The sequence below is a fragment of the Balaenoptera borealis genome (assembly GCF_965194805.1).
Source record: "Balaenoptera borealis genome assembly, chromosome: 9".
Lineage (NCBI taxonomy): Eukaryota > Metazoa > Chordata > Mammalia > Artiodactyla > Balaenopteridae > Balaenoptera > Balaenoptera borealis.
The window spans coordinates 22,994,772-23,012,765 of NC_138873.1; the positions used below are offsets into that span (position 1 = coordinate 22,994,772).

Sequence of the window (17,994 nt, forward strand, 5' to 3'; positions counted from 1 at the left end):
GCTTTATTATTGTGTTCTAGTCTTTCACCATTGGTTTTATAGATTTCATGCTTTCTTGAATTCTGTTGTGAATTAGAACAAATACTTCCTAAATATGTCTGTCGTACTTTTTCTGAAACCACATTTTTCCTACCATCACCAAGGCTGTGTTCTTATTATTTTAAAAATATTTATTTATCCTTGAATAATAAGATGTTTGCTCAGTCTTGATATGTGTTTTCATCTCTTTAATGCTACATATTGTTCTTGATATTTTAGAATACTCCAGGGAACTTTTATTCATGTGGAAAGGAATATTCAACACATTTTTATTGGTGATTTGTTTAATACTCCACTTACGAGGTATCATTAGTTTTTTTTTTTTTTTTTTTTCTGGCCACACCTTGCAGCTTGCAGGATCTTAGTTCTCCAACCAGGGATTGAACCTGGGCCCTCAGCAGGGAAAGCATGGAGTCCTAACTACTGGACCACCAGGGAATTCCCTAGATATCATTCTATCGAAACTTTTTTCTAAAATGTAATACTAATCACAGAGCTGGAACTATAATACCTTCAACTTTTTATAAATGAATTATCTCAAATATTGAAACATTGATCAAAAATTCATTTAATATAATTCTTCCAAAATCTGATAAAACCATAAGTTTTAATGCCAAACCATAATTTTTCATATTCAAATATTTTAAATCTTACAAAATATTGTAAAATATGCAAATGAATACATTGATAACAAAATGTTACTTTATTTATACATATTGTTTTTTTAAATACAAATATCATATGTTTAATTCATTTTTTGAAATTAGCGTTGTACTGTTTATAATACTCTTTCTGGGATTAAAGAAAGAAAACACTGTTTTAGAATATTAGAATTTGCAGATTTTGTTTCGAGACATAAGACTTGATAATACTGTCTATGTGATTCAAACCAGAGACAACAGACGGCATCTTTTCATGTATTATGTTAATATTATACCCTTTATCTTGATTTAATTTCTTAAATCTAGTTTTTTAAGTCTGCTTTGGCCAGAGTAAAACTTAGCGCATCATCATGTTATTATCACATATTGACCTGTCCTGTTAGCCTTTTGAAAACCCATGTAATGAGGAGATACACTGATGGACACTAAAGTATTTTTGTTTTACTATCAAGAGAGGGCATGCATAACTACAATCCCAGTCTGCTCAGGCTATCACAGTTCTTCCTGCCATTGCTTCATATCCGCATATACAAAGCCCACATCCATCCATTTCAGCCCCTACCTATATTGCATTTCTAAAAATTTTATCTCCAAAATATACAATATATACTCATGCTCTGACTCCAAAAAATTAGTAAATGCCATTCTCTGTGTTTAATTATGGTATAAAGAAACTGCACAAACCAGAACTTTAGACCTATAGCCTCAAACCGTGCAAAAGTATGGGATTTATTTATTTATTTTTTGCATTATGGTGGCTTATTTTGAAATCATATTTAAGAACAAGTACTGATTAAGGCTCTAAGACCCTTAGTTCATAATAAATATGTGAGCTAATTGAAATGAGTAATTTCCACAAAAATATTGTGTTGCTATAATATAAAAATACTTTCCTTATACCTGTTGGGGATATTCATGGAAATACAATGATAATATAAGCTAAGTGCTGCTAATTAACTACATGGTATTCACATCTGGGGTATTGCATATTAATAAAGGTCAAAAATCCAATATTTCATTTCTGAATATTTTCCTGACTAGATGAGTCAGAGACTTCTTCTAGAATTCCCATATTGGAAATCACTTTTCTTGATGAATGCCAAAATACTAAGATACTCCCCTTCTCATTAGTGGACTGCTTTTCTCTCAAAAGAAAGTCTAGAGGGGCACTATTTACCTTCTCCATACAGGTTCTCCATTCCAACACAAAGTATGTTTATATTTATTTTAATTTATTTTGTAATATGTACGGTCAGCAAGAATCATTTGTCAATTCCACTGACTTTCCATCGTCCTTTCAAAATAATTTAGATATTCTTATTCCTGTATTTGCTAAAGAACATAGCTCAATAAATTTTAGTTAAACAATATCAGCACTTGTCAGAAAAGTTTTAACATTTTTAAATTAAAATTAGATTAGATTAAAATTTATATTTTCTAATGGTTGTCTATTTATATCCCTTAACTCTATGAAATAATAAATAGGGTTGGTTTTGTCAGTAGTTTCATAATAACAATGGATTAAGTTTATGATTGACCAGGGAGAGTAAATAGCAGATTCTACCGTCTTTAATATGAGTACTCCTAGTGATCATAGAGAGAAATTTTATATTTCTACAAGCTTAAGCTACTTGCCAGAACTGATGATGTGGTGTTAACATGCACGTACACACCCATACACATACTTGCACACACAAACACCACACCTTTATAACATTTGCCTTCAAAATAGCATACAATTCAGTAATACTTTTGTTTAATATTAATTAGCACGTAGTCATTCTTTGGTTTTTTAAAAGAAAAAAATTCTACTTTGTGCAAATGAATTTCACTTGCACTGCTGTGTCAGTATATATGGAAGAATAAACAAGCAAACAAAATAGGGGAAAAAACACAACTGTCAAAACCAGCTGTTCAGCCAACATATTCTGGCAAATCTGAAGAATATTTATAGTTTCTTTATTAATAAATCCAGGTCAGAAGTAACCTAGATATCTGAGGGATTTCATTTGGTTGTGACTGTGCTCAAACTGCTTAGTACTTTATAGACATTCTGCTAGGAAAATATTTACATTTTCAGAAGCTTCCTAGGGAAATTTTTACACATTTACTTTTCCTTTTGTTAGCAGATTCTCATCTGTCTATAGTCGGACTTCAGTGAATAAATGATAACATTATTTCATGCCTAATAGAATTCACAAAAGATTTAGGGATTCTTTATAAACCTTTCTTTCAAAACAAGTGTTTCAGTTGAGTAAGTCTTTAGAAAATTGCACTACAAATGTATTTGTTAGTTATATTGTCATCCATTAGTCTATAGATATTAAAAATAAAGTCAACTGCAAAGACTCTTGAATAATAATATATTTGGATAAGGTTGACTTGTTTTAACTGATTTTTTTCCATATGAAAAGGAAAAGCATTTTCAGCAAAACAGCCAGACACAAGATGTTCCTCCAGTGCTGGCTAATCATTCAATCGAGTAGCAGAAATTGCATGGACCATCACAGGTTCTTTTTATATCTGAGAAAGTGAAATATATAAACTAAGACGAATTTTCAACATGAACAAACACAAAGGGCACATCACCTATCAGAGAATTTCAAAACTGAATTGGCTGAGAAAATAGCTGCTGCTTATTTGTAGTCCATTTTATTTTTCATCTAGAAATATCTCCACATGGAAGTCAGGTAAAGGGAAGATTCAGGGACTTATTTTTACTTTGCTGTCAGATTTCTTCAATGCCAGATTTTATTTTATTTTTTAAATTAATTTTTATTGAATATAGTTGATTTACAATGTTGTGTTAGTTTTTGCTGTACAGCAAAGTGAATCAGTTATACACACACATATATCTACTCTTTTTAAGATTCTTTTCCCATATAGGTCATTACAGAGTATTGAGTAGTGTTCCCTGTGCTATACAGTAGGTTCTTATTAGTTACCTATTTTATATATAATAGTGTATATATGTCAATCCCAATCTCCCAATTTATCCCTCCCCTCCATTCCCCCCTTGGTAACTGTAAGTTTGTTATCTACATCTGTGACTCTATTTCTGTTTCGTAAATAAGTTCATTTGTACCATTTTTTTAGATTCCGCATACAAACGATATCATGTTATATTTGTCTTTCTCTGTCTGACAAATATTATAGCAAACATAAACAAGGTAAGTAAAATTTCTATCTACTGTGTGTAGTAATAGTGTTGGCTGTTAATGATTTTTTTTATACAGAAGCCACTCAATTTGTTTTAGAATAAACTGCTTATAATGACATTCAGGATATTAATTAAAAAAATTCTCACAATGTATTTTGAGTACTCTGTCTTTGTTGCTACAAGGGAAAGGAGGCTTTAGAATGCACTTTGCAGAAACTGAAGCAGTTGGATTCCTCTGATATTGAGGAAAGAAGAAAGCAAGATAAATAAAGAAAAAAAATCCACTAACAACATACTGACATGAAGAGTTATTAAAATGTAGAATCTCAAATCAGGCTTTCCATAGTGCTGTTTACTGTTATCCCCTGTGGTTTGACTAAAATATACAAAGTTGAAAAAAGGAAGAAATGTGACCCAGGCTGTGCATTTTATTTTATTGACTCCATTGAGACATTGACATTACATCATTTTCTAAAAACATAGTTTAATAAATGTTTCTAAAATTTTAGTTTAAATTTAAAAATTCTTAAAATTAAAAATACTATTAAACTATCTATGTCTTTGTATTTAAAGTGAGTTTCTTTTAGAGAACGTATAGTTTGGTCTCACAGTCCTAATCTTTTAAGTGATATCTTTGTATCATTCACATTTCAAGTGATTATTTATATGGTTGGATTAAAATCATATTGCTTGCTGGGTTTTTTTGTTGTTGTTGTTGTTCCATTTGCTCCAATTTTTTTTTTTTCCTGGACTTTTCCTATAAGTAGAATCATACAATATATGTTCATTTCTGACTGGTTTCTTTCAACTAATATAATGATATCAGGTTCATCCATACTGTAGCATGTATAAGTACTTCATTCCTTATTATTGCTGAATATTATTCAGTGTTATGGGTATATTTTATTTATCTATTCATAAGTTGATGGATATTTGGCTTGTTTTCACATTTATGGTATTATGCAGAATGCTACTGTGAATATTTACGTATTTTTACACGGGCATATGTTTTCTATTCTCTTGGAATAGCATTGCTGGTTGTATGGTAACTCTATATTTAACTTTTTGAGGAACTTCCAAGCTATTTTCCAAAGGAGCTGAACCATTTTATATACTCAGCAGCAATTTATGAGGACTCCAATTTCTCTACATCTTCACCAACACTTGTTATTGCTCATCTTTATTTTATTATAACCATTCTAGTGAGTGTGAAATGGTATCTCATTGTGGTTTTTGATTTACGCTTCTCTAATGTCTAATGATGCTGAGCATCTTGTGCTTATTGGCTGTTTGTATATCTTCTTTCAAGAAATCTCTATCCAAATCTATTGCTCATTTTAAATTAGTTTATTTGTCTGATTATTGTTGAATTGTAAGAGTTCTTTATGCTGGAAGCAAGTCCCTTATTATATATATCATTGGAAAATATCTTCTTTCAACTATTGGGGTGTTTTTTCACTTTATTGTATTTATAGAAGTTTAAAAATTTGATGAAGTCCAATTTATCTCTTCTTTTCCCTTTTGTCACTTGTGGTTTTGGTTTCATATAGCCATTGCCCAATCCAAGGCCATTGAGATTTACTCTTTTGTTTTCTTCTGAGAATTTTCTAGTTTTAGCTCTTACATTTAGGTCTCATTAAGCTAATTTTTGTGTATGGTATGAGGTATAAGACGTGAGGTCTTTGCATGTGGATATTGTGTTGTCTGAGCACCATTTGTTGAAAATATTATTTTTCCCCATTGAATTATCTTGGCACCTTTGTCAAAATTTAATTGACCATGAATGTAAGGTTTTTTTTTTATAGACCTTAAAATCTTTTTCATTGATCTTATGTCTACTCTTATGTCAGTACCACACTCCCATAATTACTGTAGCTTTGTAGTAACATGTACTGTTCTTCTTTTCTCCTCCTCCTCACCCTCCTCCCCTGCCTCTCCTTCTTCGGCTTTCAGTTAGGATATTTTTCGTGGGAAAAATCTGCTTATAGCTCAGACAGTCATCTCTCAACTCAGCCACCTGTCTGATGGCTCTACTTTATGAGTAATAGAATGGCATAAATTATTTTGATTTTTTTTTTTTTTTTTGTGGAGCACGGGCTATAGAGCACACGGGCTTCAGTAGATGTGGCACGTGGGCTCAGTAGTTGTGGCTCACAGGCTCAGATGCTCCGCAGTATATGGGATCCTCCCGGACCAGGGCCCGAACCCGTGTCCCCTGCATTGGCAGGCGGATTCCCAACCACTGCGCCACCAGGGAAGCCCTGATTCTTTTTTTTCTTTATTCTTTAGGCATATCAAGTCTAATTTTGTGACCTTCATTCAACAACTTTGCAGGATATTTAGTTATTTAATTTTGCTGTTAAGATTACTTTTAGCTAGTTCTAAGTGTGTGGAAATTTTATATTAAAATAATTTAATATTTAAAATTTGTGCATATGTTATATAAGACTTTGGTTTTTAAAATGTACTTTTATCTTATAAACATGATTTAATAATTAAATTCAAATTAATTTTATGGCTTTATGAATGATACTAACTCTTACTGATATTAATTCAACTAGAGAATGAACAGCATAGAAATGAACACACTATAAGTTACAAAAATGAACATTATCGTCTATTATGCAGCAGGAGAGGAACAACTGCTTATTGATTAGAAGAGCTCTTTCTGGAATACACATATCAGTTATGAAAGCTGCTTACCTTGTAACTGTATATCCATCAATCCATTCATTCAAATCAATAAGCAAGCACTGACTGGTCATTGTTCTAGACATGGGATATATATCCAATATTTCTGGCTAGAAAGTATTTATAGTATGATATAGACATAAACAATTAAACAGGAGCTGTTCATGGTGACAAGTACTAAGATATAGACAAACAGAGAGAAGAGGCTCCTATACCAGATTTGAGAGTCATTAAAGGCTAGAAGAAGTAAAGTTTAAGTTAACGCATGAAAGATAAGTAGGGCTAACATGATGAAACCTGGTGACTATTACTGCTGCCAAGTGAACTTTACATTTTCTGTCTTGCTTCACTAAAAATAATTTGTTTCTAATTATATTTTAATACTACCCCCAAACACAGAAGTATTTGTGAAACTACGAGTTATGAAAAAAGTAAAGACGTTAAGCTGAAGACATTTTAAATATTAAGCCCATGTTATTAACTGTGGATATGTGTTGAAGAGAACAATAAAGAATCAAGCTGTAAGATCTCTGTTTGGTGCCACTGCCTTAAACAATGTTGAAGAGTCATTCTTGTAAAAGATCAATGTTGCTATATCATATTATGCTCAAAGCCTGGGATACCTTTAGGGAGGAGTGGAATTCAATGGTTGCTACTCCAGTCACCTGCCCAGTCACTCAGTGGTTTGAGGAAGAGCTGAGTGTGGTCATAGGTCTACAGACCCTCTCTTTTTTTTTTTTTTTTTTTTATGGCTGTGTTGGGTCCTCGTTTCTGTGCGAGGGCTCTCTCCAATTGCGGCAAGCGGGGGCCACTCTTCATCGCGGTGCGCAGGCCTCTCACTATCGCGGCCTCTCTTGCTGCAGAGCACAGGCTCCAGATGCGCAGGCTCAGTAGTTGTGGCTCACGGGCCTAGTTGCTCCGCGGCATGTGGGATCTTCCCAGACCAGGGCTCGAACCCGTGTCCCCTGCATTGGCAGGCAGATTCTCAACCACTGCGCCACCAGGGAAGCCCCAGACCCTCTCTTTTAAATCGGGGGACACACAGCACATATTCACAGCAGTTCTTCTGCTCGCAGACCTCGTAACCTCTCATTGTGAAAATTTCTTAGTCTAACTGCAATCTTACAGTCCGACTTAACTGAACACTTCCCTTCATTGTTTGAGAGCAGAATCTGATACATATTTCTTAGAAGAAAATTATTACCATAAAAATCTGATATTTTTATTAAAAAATTGACACCCAGAAGAAAACTCATCATTCTTTCCTCCCAATAACAGCATTTTTGTTATACAAAATGAGGTTGCATTGTCATTAGGAGGAAAACAGTATCATAGCACTTGCTACTGTGTTTATTCCACTATAAGCACAACTACTAGAGAAAAATCAACTACTTTTAGGCAAGAAAAATACTATGCTTGAAAATAAATTTGTGTACAGATTCTGAGTTAAATATTATGTTTCAGTGAGATTAGCAAGCACCAAATAGCAACAATGAAGAAAAAGCCACTGAAATTCTTAAGAGCAAATAATCTGCCATTCTCTGGCTTCTGTATCTGAATCTTATCTGCTCAAGCTATCAGGAAGAAGCTGTCAATCAGCTCTATTGCTGAAATGAACGAGTAGATGGTACAGTTTAATTTCATTATGGAAATTGATTTGCATCCTTTATATTTCTTGATTGAAATCTTTCCAGGTAATGGCATTGAAGAAGACTCATAAAACTGCCATGACTGGGGTAATAACTATTATTATGATCAAATTTAATAAAAAAAAGTTCCCTACAATATGGGAACTATGAATAATTCATATAAACTGTTGCTTAAAATGTGATAGAGAGGAAAAGACTTGTAGAAAAAAATCTTAATGTATCCAGACAGGGATGATAACTGGTTTTTGCAAATAATGAATACTTCATGTACAAACGAAGACTAACAAGGCTAGAGGAGAGGACTCCACACAGAGGAAATAATTCCACGTATCTGATTTTTGCGAGATAAGAAGGATGGATGGATTTTTTTAAAAGAACTGTCACAAAAAGCATATTCTAAAAATTAGATTTTGGAGCATCACAATGCTTCTTTTAAATAAGCAATGACTTGAGGAATATTTAAGATAAGTCTGTTTTCATATGTTTGTGAATGATCTGTGCAAAAATGAACATTGATCCCAGTGCTCAAATTTAGCATTTTCCTGTATATTATTATTTAACAGTCACAGTGGCCTAGAAATCCAAGTTAACCCTAAAGAATTTGCATAAAATCAATATCAAAACAATACTTGTTTCAAAAAAGAAGTTTAAAAATGGTTGTTTGTACTTATTTTATATATAGAATTTTTACATGCATAAGTATATCTCTAGCTATAATCAATTTTTTTTATTTGAGTTTTGTTTCAGCTTACTTTTATTTCTTTTAACTCTGTTAATTTCTCTGCTTCCTGCTTTTATTGGCTACCATCTGGTGGAAAAAATTGTAATAGCAGAGCAAGGTTAAAAGATATGTAATAAGACAAAGGTTTTAATTGTAAATATGATTGCCACATAATACTGCTGACATGGGTAGCAAGCTTGATAATACAATTTTGTTCTTATCATACTCAGTTCCATTATGATTATGACTATACAACTCTTAAATAATTTGGAAATTTATATTTTATGGTTTATGTATAAAATAACTATCATATTTTAATGAGTTCCATGAAGGTAGGGACCAATTTGTTGTGATTATTGCAATGTAACCAGGAAGTCCTTGTTGACCTTGACAGACTTATTTTCCACGTATTATTTCAGCATAATTATTATTAGTGCCCACTTTCACTCTCAAACTATACTGCTTTAGAAAATAAAATACATCATTATTCTGTTTATAATCACCAATTAGCGTGGTACCTGTGGATACACTGTGCATTAAATATTTTTAATTTTTTCAGTATTTAAGGGTTTTTTTCTACTTATGTTAGATAATTTAGGCATGGATTCTCTTATTTTAGAATTTCTTCATGAAGACAACATTAAGAAATTAAACCTTCAATTTTGAATAAAAAATGTAATAGTTGACTTCATGTCTTATTTTGGAAGTATATTGCATAGACTATAGCTTATAAAACCTACAAGTTTTTCTTAAGTGGTTAATAATACAATGTGGAATACAAACATGTGTTCTTTGTTGATTACCTCATGATGTCTCAATAGTCATCTCCCTGCACTTGTTAGTAAATGTGCTGAGAGAATGATTTGACAGATACAATGCATTGTGAAATACATCTTACCAGTTGAAGGAAAAAATTGATATAGTTACATTCACATGTATGCAGATAAGCCGTGTATATCACCTGGTAGAATAATTACGTTGTCATTTTATTAACTAATACATTCTCACTATTTTGCACAGAGCATTCCTAAAGATTAATCTCTTAAAGTGTTTAAAATCTCAAAATTTATTTTTATTTATACTCTTTAAGTTATAAATTTTAATCTTTAAAAATTCCAAATATGTTATTATTTCTATGTAATTTTTTTGTTAACATATTTTAATGACCCCAGAAATCACATAGTCAACCTTCTTGATTAAAAGCAGCAGAGGTTATATTCTAATCTGATGCATGCTTATTCCTTTATAAGTTACAGTAATTATCTTCAAAATACTTTAATGTGACAACAGAAATTAACACAGTGTTAAAATTTGTTGCAACTAAGTGAATTAACTATACCTAAGTCATAAATTTGTTGTTCAAACTGGGTTAATCATTTTCCATTTCTCTTTAAGTAATTTGTTACCCTGGCTATTAAAAAAGAAATTTTACAAGACAACTGGAGAAATCAGAAAACTCATTGGATAGCTGATGATAATAAGGAACTTTTTATGATAGTTGATGATATTATGATCATGTTTTTGAAAGATTGCTTATTTTTAGAGGAACATATAAAATATATAAGGAAGAATGAAATAATCTCTTGGTTTAGCTCCTTAAATAATGTGAAATGGGGTTAATTAGTGGGGATAAAGATAAAATAAAATTGGTCATAAATTTTTATTCATTGAAGTTGAATGATGGGTACAGGGTTACACTACTATTCTCTCTCTCGCTCTATGTATGTATATATATATATATGTGTATATATATATATATATATATATATATATATATACACATATATATGTATGTATATTCATATTTGTATATATACAATTATATATATAATTATATGTCTTTCATGGATATTTTTAATGTACTCACACTTCTTTTAGCTTTTCTCCTGAATGATAAATGATTTTCTTTCATGTAGAATATCTTAGGCTTACAGTAGGCTTAGTAATATTCTGTATTGAGATAAGGATGCTTCTTTCTTTGAGTTATAATATTTTTATGTTTCAGTGTTATTTATTCACATACATGAAAAGAAGGAATTTAAAAAGTGCATTTTGTGTAAAATAATGACTTATATAATTTTGTTCTAATGGTTTATGGATGAAACCTTTGAATGACAAAATATTTCCTTGACTGGATCATGTATATGTACACAGAAAACTCTGCTTAATTGTTTCAAGTATTACCTCTAAAATATATCCTGTATCTATTCATTTCAATATTGTATATACTGTTTTGGTTCAAGTTTAAAAAGAAATGATGAATTAGATAAAATATAGAGTGATAATGAAAGTTGTGGTAAACATGGTTTTGATTAGGCTCACTTTTAAACTTTAGCAGTTTAATCATTTATGTATAAAGTGTGTGTTGCATTAAACATCCTTGCTATAATCAGTTTCTATGACAACCAAGAAGCTGGCAGATTATATTGATTCATGCAGGATGGTTTCCAAGGTTGTAACCAATTTATTAGACGTAATTATTGTATTAGAATGACTGGCAATGATAACTCTAATATAAGTGGTAACATTTCACTATTTAAATTATTCTTACACTTCATGGGATACTTATATGCTTAAAAAATCCTTATGCTAATAATTGGAGAAGGCAAAATTGAAGAGCGACTCTAAAGTACATGTTAAGCTAATGAAACTAGAAAAATATAACAATTATGATTTAAGTTTAAAGAACCAGATTGGTTTTTATTTGATATTAGGAGGGTAGAAATAAATATTTACCCATGAATCTATATTGAAAAATCATCTCAGAACCTTTCAAATGACGATAAATCTTAAAATCAATAAGCCGTGTGTCTTATTTCAGGCTGCTATAACAAAATACCACATACATTATTTCTCACAGTTTTAGAGGCTGGAAGTCTGAGATTAGGGCCCCAGCACAGTTGGCTGAAGACCTTCTTCCAGGTAAGGAGGGGTGAGCTAACTCTGTGGCGTCTTTTTTATAAGAGTACTAACCCCATTCACAAGGGCTATTCCTTTATGACCTCAGCAATTCATAAAGGCCCTACCTCCTACTACCATCACATTGTGTACTAAGAGTTCAACATACAGATTTCAAGGGGGACACAAACATTCAGCCCACAGCAACATGTTACCATAATCTTTATCATTTCCTCAAAACAAGTTTCCTTTCTGTCCTAAATTGCTTTTCACTTAAAATTTTTTTTTTGGAAGTTACAAGGAAATGATGGAATTATGGTTCTTTACCCATCGTATACAAGGGCTCTAAAAATACCTAAGTAGTTTCCTTTTTTGGAGGTTATGGATTGGGTTTGAGGAACTTTTCACTGCCTGTATAAATTGCAAAATAAAATAGTAGTATAGACCTTTGGCTCTCAGAGCAGCACCATGGTCATTGGCAAGAACAAGCATCTTACAAAAAGGCAGCAAAGAAGGAGCCAAGAAGAAAGTAGTTGATCCATTTTCTAAAACATACTGATATGATGTAAAAGCACTAATTACCTATGTTCAATCTGAGTAATGTTGGAAAAACTTTAGTCTCAAGGACTCAAGGAACCAAAATTGCATCTGATGACCTCAAGGGTAGTGTTTTTGAAGTGAACCTTGCTGAGTTTCAGAATGATGAATCTGCACCTAGAAAATTCAGGCTAATTACTGAGGATATTCTGGGCAAAAACTGCCTGACCAACTTCTATGACATGAATCTTACCAGTGACAAAATGTTCTCTATGATCTAAAAATGGCAGACCATGATTGAAGTTTATATTGAGATCAAGAGTACTGATGGTTATTTAATTCATCTTGTCTCTGTTGGTTTTACTAAAAAAACATGTAACAACCAGATTCAGAAAGCGTCTTAAGCTCAGGACCACAGGTCCCCAAAATCCGGAAGAAGATTATGGAAATCATGACCCAAAAGTTGTAGACAAATGACTTGAAAGAAATCATTCCCTACAGGGAATGCGGTTACTAACAGGCCGCAGACTGGTACCAGTCCACAGCGGGGCGGGGGGGCGGTGTTGATGACCTCTGCTTTAGTTCGTGCTCTTTACCATACAATTTAGAATCATCTTGTCAAGAAATTCCTCCCTACCTAGTGAGACTTTCTCCTATATTGACCCCTAAAAATTCTACAGCTTTTCCTTTTACATGTTTAAACTACCTCTAATTTTTTATATATGGTGAGAAAGTAAATAATTTGTTTTCTTGCAGTTCAAATGTGTGTGTATGTGTGCCCATGTGCTTTGTGTGTGTGCATACATATTTTGGGGGCTTCTTTATGTTCTAATTGTCAATAAGGCTATGCTATTCTTTAGGTCAGTGGTCCCCAACTGTTTGGCACCAGGGACCAGTTTCGTGGAAGACAGTTTTTCCACGGACAGGGGCGGTGGCCGGGGAATGGTTCAGGCAGTAATGCGAGCAATGAGGAGCAATGGGGAGCAGCCTGGGGGTTGGGGACCCCTGCTTTAGGTTGTGCTCTTTCCCATACAATTTAGAATCAGGTTGTCAATTTCCATAAAATATCTTTTGAAATTTGCATTAGAATTACATTTATTCCATAGCCCTATTTACATCTTTATGATCCATCTCTACATTTATTTAGTTATTTTAAAATCTTTCAGTATAATGCTATAAACATTTTACTGAAAGTTCTGTAACAACTTTTGTTGGATTTATTCCTGATCATTTTATAGTTTAAATCCTATTAATGGTACGTAACTGTGAAATTATATTTTATGTTGTTGCTCTTTGTAAAAATGTAGTTGATTTTCATAGAGTGTGATGTCTGCAATCTTAATAAACTTACTGAATTTTGTGTTAGCTGTAGTTTCTTTAGAGTTTTCTAGGTAGACATTTATATGCTCTATAAATAACTTAATAGTGGTGATAGTGAGCTACTTTGCTTTGTTCTTGATCTTGAAGGAAATCATTATAACATTTTATCATTGTGTAATATCTGATGTAATTTGTTGGTGAATATCTTTTAATGTTTTAAGAAAATGTCCTTCTGTTCATAGTTAGCTAAGAATTTTTTCCATGAGCTTATGTTGTACTTCTTGGAATACTGATTTTTCTGCCTCTATTGAAATGAATATATGATATTTTCCTTCAATAAGGTGAATTATTTTAACTGTTTCTAATATTTAGTCAATCTTGCATTCCTGGGGTAAACTCCCCTTGATGATGGTAAATTATATTTTTTATATATTCCTGGGTTTGGTTAATAAATATTTGTTTAGGATTTTGTATCCTTGTTTATGAGTAAGATGGGGCTAGTCATTTTTTTTCTCATACTGACCTAGCAGATTTTAGTACTAATGTTATATTGACCTTAAAAAATTAGCTGATGACTATTTCCTTTCTTTCGTTGTCTGGAAAAAAATTAAAATAATGGAATTATTTGTTCCTTTAGGGTTTAATAACGTTTGCACATAGAACCATCTAAGATTGCTGTTGATCCGTATCAGAAGATTTTAAAACATTTATTTATTTTTGTATGTTGTTATAGGGCTACTCAGGGTTTTGTCATTCTAGATTCGACTTTTAGAAATTCTATTATTTCATAGAATTCATTTAATCTCAGTGTTAAATAATTTGGCCACAGTGTTCATAGCCTCTAACAATTTTTAATAACTATAGTATTAGTAATTATTGTTTTTTAAATTCTAATATTGTTATTGTGCCATCTGTTACATTTTCTTAATTTTTCAGAGTTTTCTCAATATTATCAGTTTTCTTTCCAAGGAACAACTTTTGAGTTTGTTGATCCTACTTATTGTATCTCTGGTTTCTGTTTTATTCATATTTAAAATTTTTCTCGAGTATTTTCTTCCTTTTCTGCAGATTCAGGTCCTTTCTCATTTTTCTATCTGGGTTGCATAATTTTTGTTGATGATTTGCAGAAGTTCCTTTTATATCCTAAATATTCCCTTTCTGACTTGGACCAAACAAAAATGTTTTCCCAGTCTTCCATGTATGTTAATTTTGATTTTGGTGTCCTTAATTGAAGAGAAGTTGTTAATTTTGATGTATCACACTAACCATTTTTGTTTTGTTTTATAGTTTGTCTTTTGAAATTTTGTGTGATATTTCTTAGCTATTACCCTTGCTCCCTTTGTCACAAATACAGGCTTCTTCATTTACTTCTATAACTTTTCAAATTTTATTTTGACATGTTTCCTTTAATCTCTTTGGAACTCCTTTGTCTGTAGGTTTAGTTAAAGAACGAGTTTTTACGTTTCCCCATATCGTAAGCCACTTAACATCAATATCTGTGAACAGTATTTCATTTCACCATTCATTTATGCTGCCAAGTTTATCCTATATTAAATCTCTGCTATATGTGAGTCCATCTGTAGCATCTCTAACTCCAATAGCCTATTTTTCTCTTATAGGAAAACAGTGATTTTTATTTCCATGAGTGTGAACTCTGCCTTACTCTTTGATAGGTTAATCAGTATTTTTACTTTCCAGCTTTAGGTTTACTTAGTTATTTGTATATTCTTACGTATAATTTTTAATGTATCAAATTTCTTTGGAAGTCCAAATGTCTTAAAACACATTTTAAAATATTTGATACTTAACTCAAATATATGTAATTTATATATATATAAAATGAGTATCTGGATCATTTCTGGGTTTGCTGCTATTATCTCTTTGTTCTCTTGATTGTTAATTATATATAATTACTTTTTGTATATTTATAAATTGAAAGTTTATAAATATTTGTGGTGTATGCTAGGCATTCTGTCAAAAAATAGGATTTCACATATACATATTTTCTCTCACTGTACATATTTTTCTCTTTTTTATACTGTCAGACAACTAAGGTAACGGAATTATTTATCCTCTCAATCCATTCAGAAATTTATCTTGGTCAGGGCTGGACTGCAGCTTTGGGAAGACTTAGTCGTCTTTTGTTTCACTTTTATTCGCAGATGTGCTTTCTAAATTTTCTAAATTATTGGATTGTGAGCCTCATAGTGTTCTGTCTCTTCAGCTCTGAACATTTGCAAGAGTTTAGAGATTTCTTGCCCAGCTCTTCAGCAACCTGTCCCGTACAGCGTCATAAACAGGCAGATGCCTAAGGCAGGGGACAGTACTACTATGCTTAAGGCTACCTCTTTCTCCACCAGGTCTTTGTTTCCTAAACCAGTCAATTCTACAGGAGATTTTCTTCTGTCTTCTAGAAATTTTCAAATTAACTCTTCAGGCTCTCACACTGTCCACAGAATAGCCAGATAGCAGAATAGCCAATAACCCATCAAACAGTTATCTCATGGGGAAGCATAGTCAGGTGGTTGCAGACCTTCAGGTTATAACGTGTTACTCCATCTGTGCACAGCTGCTAAAAAATAGTTGGTTTCTCTTTCCCAAGCACTCTTACCCCAGTCTTCAGCTAGTATCCAGGATCTGCAAATGCCCCCAGGAGTGAAATGTTTGGAGATAATTTGACCTAAGTGATGAACACACAAATGGACAATGGCAAGACCATATATGAGAGCAGACATGTGACCCACACACTCTGCAGCAAACAGTCCAGAAAGTCAAATCAAAGTCTCTGCAGCAATCAGAACAGTCAGAACTTGGACAGTGACTATGGGCTTTCCTAATTTCTGCCCTCACTTGCAACTCAGAGCCACCTGGAGAAAGCCAAATATGCTCCCCAAAACAATCATGTAAAATGCCCCACTTCTAGTTAAGCTACCTCCAGCTTCCCCATGCTAACAGCCTCCGATGAAAGCAAACCGAAACTTTCTCTTTTTTCCACCATAAACCTTTTCTACTACACTGCCTGCCTTTGAGTCTCTGCCAGCTGCTATGATGGTAGCTGTGACTCGCTTCCTATAGCAAGCTCTGAGTAAATAACCTCTGTTCTCATTTGGTTTGCCTTTGTTTATTTCCACATAATTCATCTCAGAAGGGTTTGTCTCTCCCTGGAATTTTAGATTATCTAAATAGTTCATGATATTAATTTATGAGGTTTTGTTTTTAATTTATCTGATTTTTTTTTCTGGTTTTGGCAGGAGACACAGTGATATGTCATGAACTCCTGCATTTTTGCTAGGAAAAGAGGTCTAGATCAAATGTTCTTTAAAGAATCCTCAAAGTCTGGGACAGTTCGAGTGTTGTAACTGGGCCAGGTGTTTAACTACATGAAGCCCAGCTACCATCGCAAGATGAAAAATTCTCTCACAGACACAGAATGCTGTCCATGCTTCACACCTCCAATTCCTTAACCACAAAGTGTCCTGGGAATTATAATTGGATGGTTTAGAGCAGCGGTTGGCAAATAAGGCCCTTAGGGTAAATCTAGTTAGCTACCTGCTTTTGTAAATAGAGTGTTACAGGAACATAACCACACTTCTTTGTTTATACATTGTCTATAGACTTTGCTTAAGTGCTACAATGGCAGAGTTGAATAGTTGTGACTAAGAGTGTATGGCCCATAAAGCCTAAAATACTTACAGTCTGGCGCTTTACAGGAAAAGTTTGATAACTCCTAGTTTAGTGTATGTTTTTCAAATGTTGTGTTTTTTCAGCTCTACAATTTTTACTGGATTCTTTTTCATAGTTTTAATCTCTCTCCTCATTGAGTTTATGCTTTTCTTTAAACACTTGAACATACAACAGCTCTTTTAAAGTTTTTGACTACTAATTACATCATATCTGTCATTTCTGCTTCTATTTATGTTGACTAAGGTTTCTCCTGGTCATGAATCACATTTTCGTGCCTCTGTAAGTACGGTGATTTTTAATTGGTATCGTGAGAGTTATACTGATGAAAGTCTGGGTTTTGTTGTCTTTCTTTGATGTGTGTAAGTATTTGGGTTAGTGACCAGTTAGTCAAGCTTTGTTAGAGCACATCTAGATTAGTTATAAATGTAGTTTAATTTTAATAAGGGTAGTTTAATTATGAGATTAGTTAGAACACATCTGAATTAACTGTAAGAAGTGGTTTAATGCTAAAGTGTGGGATTTCTGGGGTCTCTACTGAATGCTCCTGATATTTAACTATGTCTCTCTACTATGCCTGTTTAGAATTTTGATATCTAGCAGCCAGCCCTGTTCAGTTCATGGCTAGTGCCTTTT

At 32.8% G+C, this 17,994-nt stretch overlaps 1 pseudogene across 1 annotated transcript; it reads left to right on the forward strand.

Annotated features, from left to right (window-relative positions):
• The first annotated feature begins 7,570 nt into the window (after nucleotides 1–7,570).
• Nucleotides 7,571–12,900, forward strand: LOC309634941 (small ribosomal subunit protein eS1 pseudogene; annotated as a pseudogene). Its single transcript has one exon. The product of its transcript is annotated as a small ribosomal subunit protein eS1 pseudogene (transcript).
• The last annotated feature ends 5,094 nt before the right edge of the window (nucleotides 12,901–17,994 follow it).